Raw genomic sequence first — 11,364 nt, forward strand, 5'->3', positions numbered from 1 at the left:
GATAGAAAAAGAGACAGGTGGACTTGAAGGACTAATCGAAGTCGGGGGACTCGGGATCAGTTCCAATAGTTGCTAATCGGGTGATACATGTACAAGTACCAAAGACTTTAAAAATGGCATACTATTGCTGCCTCCAGCACTTAGAGGTTTATACAGCAAGTAAACAGGATTGGTTGGCCCGGTGTCAGTGTAATTGTGCGACTGTGTGGGGTGTCATGTCTGGTGTCTTCTGCATGATAATATTTCAGTGGCAGCAGCAATTTGGCAGTATATGTACACAAACCTAATGACACCTCGTCGTCAAGTATATTACAGAAATTGTTGAGTTAGACGTAAAGCCACATGCATACGTATACTCATCGTATTAATTAGAGACAAGTAGACTTCAAAGAATGGTGTCTAGTCATATAGACTGCTAAAAAAACGGCCGCGAGACCGCTTCGGTGAACTAATGGTTTGAACATCCTCCTTAAAGCCGGGATCAACCGGATCGATTCATATATACCAGTGACTTCAAATATGCTATTCGCTTAGCGCTCAGCATTGACAAACAGAAAACAGGGCTGTTTGACCCGGTGTCAGTATAACGTGATTGTTTGAGGCTTTATTTCTGGTGTCTTCAGCATGATACTTAAGCGCATGGCAGCAGCACTTTGCGTGGCGGTATGCATGGACTCGCCCTGTCACAAGAAGCATACACATTGTACAAATATCCACGCGAGCGTTTAGTTGACCGTTGTCTCCAGGGACCCCATGTGTTTGTGTGTGGGATCTGTGCCGTGTTCCCAATATAGTCATTGCTGACTTCATTTTGGAATATTTCATATAAAATAAAGGGCTAATTAAAAATGTAAAATATCGTTCAAAAATGAGATTTATTTATTTCCTTTTTTTTTTTTTTTTTTTTTTTGGTAGAACTTTCTTCAGTTTTGTATCAGGCCAAGACTGGTATTAAGGATGTTCTGATGTGGCATATCATATAAATGTGCACATCTGTATTTGATTGCGTATTTGTCTGTTTTTCATAGCACAACGGCCAACCTTATTATTCTCAGCCTTATTAAAATTATCCTCAGAACACATGGAGTGCATAGAGCATATCAAGACTATACACGAGTCAAATCTTTTCTAATTATATGGCATTAGCTAATGGCTTACTGACGAAGACTATGTCACAAAACACGCCTTGTGCATCTCTCTAGGGCACCGTGCCCACATTTTTTTTTGAAATTTCGGACTGTAACAGAGTCCACTTAATCTTCCAAAGTTTACGTTTTATGTCGGTTACATTTCTTTAGTATATGGCAAGGTCTGTCTGCAACCTGCGGATGGTCGTGGGTTTCTCCCGGGTAGGACCTGGTTAAGATAATGCAAAGAATCGGTCCCAGAGGGGTATACCAGTATGATAACAAAGTACAAATTTCATAATCCCAGAACATTTCTATAAATTTCCTAATCAGAAGTATTAAACTTGGTCGAAACGCCCCAAAAAGTTATATACCCACAGTATAGTAATAACCCGCCAAATATCCACCCACAGTTACATTTCTTGTATATTAATTTATTTGACTGGTGCTTAGCGGAAAGCTCAAGAATTGTCCAGAAAGTTACATTTGTGGTGCAGTGATTTTGTCCACTTTACGATGTCTAATATAAAGAAGATATTTCAATCTGACAGGTGTGTGTTAGAATTTTCGTTATTTTATGACTTATATACATCGATAACACGGATAGACTCTCTTCAGTTGAACTTAACAAAATATTTTTTTGTAATGAAAACAGGACGATATGGGGACGACGGAAAGAACTGATAAACAACATTAAAAGGGGAGTATTGATTAATTCTACATGCAATTCAGCCACAGGAAGACTATTGCTGTAGTACATTAAGAGAGCTCTGTTGTGTGAATCTCTCCGCTAATGTCGCATTATAGGGAGGAGGGTGTACATTTCTAGTGTGACATTAAGTGACAATATTCTCAACTAATGAAGCAATTGAAATGAATAATCAACATTCATTTGCTTGTTATGAAAAAAGAGAAGGTATCACCCGTTTTCGGGGGCCGTGTTTCATGTCTGGGACGAACGTCTTAGGCATAGTCTTCATGGTGATATTTACTGCATTTACATGTCCCTTTTAACATTTCATGCGAAGGCTACTATATACAATTAGTCAATGATAGCGCTATTGTAGCCCCCTCTTCTTTGAAATGAATACATATACATTTATATGTTGTGGAGAGAAATACGAAATATGTCTTATTTATATTTATTTCTTTGATTGCTGTTTTACGCCGTGCTGATAGACCTTATCACTTACGGTTGGAGAGGATACCAGCACGAGTCCTGTGTCATTGCGCCGTGCTGGCGTGCTTACGCGCTCGGCCACGGGAGGCATCCCCTGTGTCTTTTAAAGAAATAGAAGACGTGTATAGCTGCACGACGTGCAGCCGGGACTTTTCTCTACGACATATCGCAAGGTGTTAATTAAATATCGCAGGTGTTGACGTTATGTTTACAACGTGCACTACACTGAATTAAGCCGTGATCACGCCTCAGTACGTGTTAATTGGAGCCGGGCTGACAGGTGGCATGGTTATGTAGTGAAATAGCGCAGTTGCCGCGAAGGTGCACGTCCATGCAGCCTGTGACCATCGTCACGGAGCTTTCTGCAGGCCCTGGACATCCGTCTATCTCTTTGGTGCTTAACTGTTGTTTGTGCAGTCCTATTGTATAGTACATTCCTTTAGCGCACGTGATGGGAAGGTCTTTCAGCAACCTGAGGATGGTCGTGGGTTACCCCTGGGCTCTGCCCGGTTTCGTCCCACCATTATGCTGGCCGCTGTCGTATAAGTGAAATATTCTTGAGTACGGCGTAAAACACCAATCAAAAAAATAAATAAATTTAGCGCACGTGCCACAAGCGATCCACGTGTTGCGCTATATACAAGTATGTATGCTGTACAGGAAGTTCATAAACTATAGAAAAGCTGAACTACACGTCATTTCGTCAGCTAAACGGGAATGAGACCAAGAAGTCTTGTACAAGAGAACGCAGAATTGTGCAACAGTGTTCTTACTGTACTTGCATTGTTTAACGGAGATGGGGGGGGGGGGAGATGAAAATGCTGCCAAAATCAGACGTCAAAATTTATTTGCAAATATGACCTTTAATGTGTTTCGATTTTTATTTTCAGGAGAAAAGGGTACTTGAAAAAGTTTTTGTACGGTGGGCATTTGGCACCACCTTGTGGTATTTATCGTTGTTGCATAATGACGTTCTAAATAAAGATGTGATGCGTGTCTAATAAATTTATTTGAATGTAAATTTGTTGTTGTTTATATCCAAACATATGTATTTAATCTGAATTATGATAATATTGATAAACAAATATAAATATGATCAAAACCCAGATTGAACACATTTATTAGCCAAAAAGCCAAAATTCTAGTGCAATGATATTTATTACACATGTGCTACATCCTCATTTATAATATTATTACACATAGAATATACATACCAAAAGCTGACTCTAAATACCCACCATACATAACAATATTTTCAACTGTCATTTTCTTTTTAACGAATAGTTTCTAAACAATATTGAAGACCACATTAACGACTAACTTTTCGCACCTTTTGTTCTGAACTTTATGTAGTTTTTACGTTTTTTGAGCCTTTAAATGAATATCTCACGACAAACTTGTTTACCAGTAAAATAGTTTACCGGGAAAAGGTCAGCTCATTCTGAATAATTTTGAACTTCATTCATCCAAGGACAACTTCACCTCGTGCGCTTTCCGTCATATCCGCTGATGTTTTTGTTGCAGCTTAAGAAAGAAGGTTCATCAGACGCCTACCAAAGGTCGGTGGTTTACTACTGGCACTCCTCTGCATTTAGAAGTGAAGACGTCAAACCCTATTCAAATAGATGTATTACATCCATGATGGTTTCCTCCCACCATAATACTGGCCGACGTTATTTCACTTATACGACGACAGCCCGCATTATGGTGGGAGGAAATCGAGTAGAGCCCGTGGGAAACCAACGACCATCCGCAGGATGCTGGCAGACCTCCACACGTACGGTTAATCAAATAAATGAACAGATTATATTTATTAAGTGCATGTTGCTTTGACTTTCACCTGTGTTTCACTGATACAATATTTCCCCATGCTTATATAACTATGCGTGAACTGATGTTATTGCAATGGTTTGCACGCTCATTGTTCAGGATGCACGCTCATTGTTCAGGATGCACGCTCATTGTTCAGGATGCACGCTCATTGTTCAGTACTGAATTTGTTCATTATGTCTTAACTGGCTGCACTAACCTCCCTCAATGCGCTCGCTGTGAGTTCAAGTCTAGCTCATGCTGGCTTCCTCTACGATCGTACCTGAGAAGGTCTATCAGCAACCTGCCGATGTTCGTGGGTTTCCCTCGGCTCTTCCCGGTTTCCCCCCACAATAATGCTGGCCTCCGTCGTATAAGTGAAATATTCTTGAGTACGACGTAAAACAGCAATCAAATAAAATAATTAAATATATCGGTTCCCTAAGGCAACGATGTATTCGGTGGGATGTTACGGTTCCATGAGAAAGCTACGTGAAATGTGGAGAAAATATGCATTACATTTGTGTGTTTAAGTATGCAATACGTATTCTAGCATAATATGTGGTATGGCTATGTATGATATAATTTGATACACATTGGATGTTATATAGCTTAATTACTTGATGGACGACTAAGCTTCTGTCTACGGAAATATACCAGTATATATAAATATATATGAGATTTTTGACAGACCCTGTGGTAGGTCACAGGCATATTTACAAGAAAACTCAACAGGAGTATTTGGCAATAATATTACTAATAACATACCTAAAAACAGGAGCCTTTACCGTTAGACTCCCAGTTAATATAATTTTAGTATGTAGTGATTCAATAATTAGATCCATAGAATGCACTGATAATGAACTAGTAATTGGTAAGGTGACATCAGGACATGTCATATAATGAGTATATCACGTAACGCCCGTGGAGACCTCTTATGGCTGCGGGAGTCCGTTCTCGGCTGTGTACAGTCGAAACAAAGAGTACTACGTTACTTACTTTGGAAGCACGAGTTTCTTGGCGTGTGGAGAAGGCCAGTCTTATAGGCCTATATGAGTTCGATTGGAGTTATCCAGTGTAAAACTGAATGCAATTTGACACTAAATTAAATAAATTTAAGCAAACTAAGTATGGTATTAGTGAATTTTTAGTGAATTACTGTTTCTCTTTTTAAATCCAGCTTAAAGTACTGTATAATTGATTTATGTCAGTCAGGCTAGAGTGTCCTTCAATCGCTTCTATCCAAATGTATGTACGTCAATTTGAATTTACCTTGGAAATGTCGTCACTCCTATAGCTGCTGCATATTAATTACGACTACATATTCTTACTTAGCGATGGATATTTTTCACAATATGTCCATATTCATGCGTATCCAATTTTGGCTTTAACTGGTCAAAAGAAAGAAAGAAAGAAAGAAACACGAAGACGATGGAATAATTTCATTACATGTATTTTTTTTTTTTTATTTTTTTTATCTGATTGGTGTTTTACGCCGTACTCAAGAATATTTCACTTATACGACGGCGGCCAGCATTATGGCGGGTGGCGGTGGCGGTTATGGTGGAAACCGGGCACAGCCCGGGGGAAAACCTACGACCATCCGCAGGTTGCTGAAAGACCTTCCCACGTACGGCCGGAGGGGAAGCCAGCATTAGCTGGACTTGAACTCACAGCGACCGCATTGGTGAGAGACTTCTGGGTCATTACGCTGCGCTAGCGCGCTAACCGACTGAGCCACGGAGGCCCCATATATATTTTAACAAAATAGACGAATAATACAACTGACAATAATATACAGAACAATAAAAATAATAACAAATATATAGAGAGTATCTTGGTCTGACAGCAACCTGCGGATGGTCGTGGGTTTTCCCCCGGGCTCTACACGGTTTCCACCCACCATAATGCTGGCCGCCGTCGTATAAGTGAAATATTCTTGAGTACGGCGTAAAACACCAATCAAAATAAATAAATACAATATCTTACAGCGTCTAAATCCGGATAGAATATTTGGGGCCAGCGAAACACGTGAGGAATTGTGGCTTTACTTACGTAAAAATCCTGTCTAATCTCCAGTCCAGTAGGCCAGTCAGTTTTCCTTGTTAGCAGAATGGTAACTACAGTGAGATCATTTATTAGGGAACTGTGTATGCTTATCGAAATAGACTAATGCATGACTAAATCAAAACATCTGCTCATGCGGAGCCCAACATCCACCTGATCAGTTGTCTCGTATGATCACAAACCCAAATATATTAAGTACACGTGTTTAAGCACAATCGGTTTATCAACTCGAAATGCAGTATATAGAAGTGTATGTTTTTATAACATCGCTTTTAAGCCTGTCACAGCGGTTCGGATACACGTCATATTCGCCAGTGGATAGATGTACACAGTACAGCCAAATACCCCACGCCCCTGTTGGCCACACGGCCAGCGTGTGGTGGGCGGATCTTGGTCGAATCCTGTGGGATTATCCGTATCATCATGGGCGTACGATCACCACATGGTATTACGACGGTAAAGGTACGTTTACAAGTGTGCCTTTTGCTAGAACAGCCATGTGCTTAAGGTATAAACAAATTTGTACACATGTCCACATTTTTCGGTGGTAATCAAATGCGAAGCAGTATTAAAATCCATGGGTGTGTATATGGGTGTAGAATGAAAAAACAAAATGCATCCAGTTTTACCCTCCGCCTAGGCACTCTGTAAAAAGTCGTGAAAACCCTACAACAATGTAACGACTTCAGCTTGATTTGCACTACGCGCCCACAACTGCAAATTATAACGTCCGGAAAACAGAACGCTTGTGTCTGCAAATTACTTACAGCAGCTAATGATGACGTCACAGCATCATTCGTCCATGATCCCAATCTGAACAAGCGTGCAACTTTTTTAAAACTGCATTCTATTATTTGCGACAAATTGTGCATCATGAAAAACTACTTCTCGTCACTAAAAAAGTGCTTTCGTTCAGTCTTCTGATTATTTAGTCGAGAAAAAATGCGGAAGGACAACTAACTAACGAGGTAAAAATGTAAAGAAAAGGTAGTAAAGAACGAAAAGTACGAAAGTGTCAACCAAAACCATGATGTTTTGCCACAGATCTCGCTCTTATGTAATTTCCCCCTGTGCTTTCGTTCTTTCGCGTATTCATTCAAATAAAATATACGAAAGAGCGAAACAACGAACGGACGAGGTTCCAACAAACCTTGCTCTTTCGTAAGTTTGCGCATGAGGCACTCGACACACTGGGAGGCAAAATTACGAAAGCGCGAGGTTTGTTGGAACCTCATCATTTCGTTGTTTCGCTCTGTCGTATATTTTATTTGAATGAACTCGAAAAGAACGAAAGTGTGAGGCGAAAGGGACGTCATTAAGACTCTAGCGAAGGAAATAACCGAGTGTAAACGGGTTTTGGAGCAAATCTCAAAGTTGACGGAAACACAGAAAAGCATTACATTTTTTAAAAATCAACTTTTTAACCTTCTGGGGTATATTGTGCCTTTGGACGACTAGGTCTAGCTGATGTGCTTGAGAGAATCCCAATTGCCGTTTATCCTCTGAGGCCAGCACCGACGACATGTGAAATGGTGACCATAGAGTCGCTAATAATCTGATGAAAGCAACCGCTAATTAACTTGCCTGCCGCAGGTGGGGAGATGACCCTCCCCCCCCCCCCCCTCCTCACCACCCCCACCCCCGTCCCCGCCAAAGCCTCACATCCACCAGCCCTACCTTGATAGTCTCTCGTCCCTTTCCAGTCAGTCTCCAGTCTCCGTGTCATTAGTCACGCAACCGTCCATCTTCACCTAGAACCAAGTCGCTGCTACAGGCCGGGCCAGAGAACGGAACCTCGACGGACATAAGTATGACCCATGAAGAAACATCCATTGAACATGTTGCTATAGAGGTAAAGATTTTGGATTTAGTTTAGTTTAATGTGCTTTGTTTGTCACTTATCACCATGCTGAAGAATTTTTTACTTATACGATGGCTGTCAATTTTATGGATCCAGGAAACCGGAATGTTTGGGTGGGGGGGGGGGGGATCACCCATCAATAATTTGCTGTTACAGGCTTGCATAGACTTTTCTAGACGTTTTACTTGGTATATCCAGTATACCCCCTTGTTTTTTGATAAGAGTTACTGCAAATCAGAATACCATTAGGCCTCAAGTTCGAATGAAAACTCTTAACAGTTTTGAACATGCTGCAAAATGCTTTACTATATCATGTTCAAATTACACAGTATATCATATGTGCATAACTTTTGTTTTAAAAGCAAAAATTTATCCTTACAGTTCTGTGATTTTTTCCATTTAATAAGCCACATTTCCATTTCAGATAACCGCCATTGTTTTTCATTGAAATGTCACGATATCTCATACCACACGGAAACTGGGTGCTGATTTTTACTCGAGTGCCTATAAGCCTATTTTCTTTAACCTAACGGTGGCATGCTTACTACATTAAATATTGAACAATTCCCAAATCGAACAAATCCCCTCTAATATATACACGTATAACCAGGAAATGAACACCTATATATTTTTTTTTCTAATTTGATGCCATTTGTTACAGTTCTATACAATATCATGTATGACATTTTTGGACAACCACTTAAACAACTGGCAAAAGATAGGCAAACAACTTGAACTAAATGTCATAATTGTTGTGCTACTCATACAGTGACCGATATGCTTGGACGATGAAGCATGTCTTGTGCATGGGAAGGTCTTCCAGCAACCTGAGGATGGTCGTGAGTTTCCCCGGGCTCTGCCCAGTTTCCTCCCACCATAATGCTGGCCGCAATCGTATAAGTGAAACATTCTTGAGTATCGCGTAAAACCCTAATCAAATAAATGAATAAATAAATAAATGAAGCAAGTCTTCGTTTTTAATCCCCAATTATGTCAAGCGGTAATGCCAAATCTTACTCAAAGTCACTAATCCTGGGGCCAGTAAAACTTTTGTAAGACAATGAAATCAGCAATCATGCATAATCCAAGAATGTGCTGCGAAACCCAGATACAATTAATTTAAATCAACCATATGGTATAACATAAATTTACATCAAATACACTTTGTATATTAGAAAAAAGCTGTGTGATATACATAAGGGGAACTCCCCTGTATCCGTCGGCGGGCAAGTTTATAAGTGCAGGAGACCCGGGCGTCCGGAGTAAACCACTGATCTTTGGGAGGAATCTCAAAATCCTCCTGATTTCAAGCGGTAGCCGAAAGAACGAGAGCTGGATTCGAACTCACGACCCCATTAGTCAAGGGTCTGACAGTCGCACATTTTACAGTGACAAATGTGTTTCTGAGGGAATCTGACTTTGGCTTTTCCTTTAGGTTGACCACCTGATCTATGATTTGGTAATTCTCTTATTATTTACATTTGATCATTTTTCGATATTCCATGTTTTATAGCACACATGCTAAGTCTGTTTTATATTTATTTATTTGATTGGTGTTTTAAGCCGTACTCAAGAATATTTCACTTATACGATGGCGGCCAGCATTGTGGTGGGAGGAACCCGGGCAGAGTCCGGGGGAAACCCACGACCATCCGCGGGTTGCTGGGAGACCTTCCAGCGTACAAAGAGGAAGCTAACATGAGCTGGACTTGAACTCACAGCGACCGCATTGGTGAGAGGCTGCGCTAGAGGCATGCCATCGTGCACGCAGAGATGTAATCTTGAGGAGAATGAAATATGGCACATATTTAAAAATAATCTGGGGTTTCGAATTGGTGCCATCTTGCGCTGTACTAGGATTTCTAGCTATATTTATAGCAGTGTATCTTTCGTCTTCCGACAATCTGGTGTAACCTACATATATGTAGGCCAATACGCACTATTCACACATGGAAAAGTTCGTCATTAAGTTGTCCCAGGTCGATGGTTTTACTCTGCGCGGTTTCCATCACCTACAATACGGAGCGCCATTGTAGAAGTACAACTTTTTGGAGTGTGGGGTTATCTAAAGACTAATCAAATAAACAAACTCCAGTCAGTTAGCCTGACTTAGTCCTGTTTTATGGTAGTTGAGAGGTATTGAGGCAAAGTGTCCTGAGGATGAAGCTAAGAAGATCGAAGATCACAAGGGGTGCCCGTGTCCCAGTCGACTGCCGTCATGGGAAAAACACGAAACTGACGAGCCCAGGGAAGAGTGTAATGACGAAAACACGGCACCGGATGGTGGTGACAAGACAGAAAATGGCCAACCCACTGAACCGGAGAAAGGGCAAGAGAATGAAAAACAGGACATGACTGAAAAAACAGGTACTAGTAATTATTAGGCGGTCATGAATTTATGATCTAGAATTACTCAAATTGCTGTGTTACCATTACAGCTAATGAACGATAATATAGAGTGTACCATCTATTCCGCAATACGCTAGGCCCCATCATAGGATTAACTTAAACCTACTCTGTTAATAATATGTTTGTTTCCTTGAGGGTTTAACAATTTTGGGTCCATGTGCTGCCTCACTGGAACGCGCTGCCTAGGGCGCCAGAAGTGACACCCCACCCAGTCACATTGTACTCATATAAAAGGTCAACAGTATAGATACCGGGCCTACAATACTTATTTATTTATTTATCTGATTGGTGTTTTACGCCGTACTCTAGAAATTTTCACTTATACGACGGCGGCTAGCATTATGGTGGGTGGAAACCGGGCACAGCCTGGGGGAAACCCACGACCATCCGCAGGTTCCTGGAAGACCTTCCTACGTACGGCCGGAGGGAAGCCAGCATGAGCTGGACTGGATCTCACAGCGAGGCTTCTGGGTCATTACGCTTAACCAACTGAGCCATGGAAGCCCCCCCCCCCCCCCCACCCCCCCCCCCCCCCCCCCCCCCACTACAGTCCTTGACCTGTAGACGACTCTCCTCGCTTTTAAATGTAGTCTCTGTGATTCATATTCTACAGAACAGAAGTCGGTTCACCGTAAGTGTCGTCTTTCACATCAACGTCATAATCGTCGGCGTCATTGCGACCATCTTATTCATTGGTGTCGGAGTAGTGATTTTAACGCAAGGTTAGTTCAGCGTCTTAATGAGCTCGTTTTATATATTTATGTTTCTAGCGTACTGTATATTTTTATTCCGCTATCAAGTTTGTTTTATTTCTTGAAGGAACCGGAAAGTGTTCGAAGGAAACAAAACAGACAACCTAGCAAATAAACACGCAAGTAAACATCCAACCAACCAAACTAAACCGAGAGAAA

Source organism: Liolophura sinensis, chromosome 3 (assembly GCF_032854445.1).
Source record: "Liolophura sinensis isolate JHLJ2023 chromosome 3, CUHK_Ljap_v2, whole genome shotgun sequence".
Taxonomy (NCBI): Eukaryota; Metazoa; Mollusca; class Polyplacophora; order Chitonida; family Chitonidae; genus Liolophura; species Liolophura sinensis.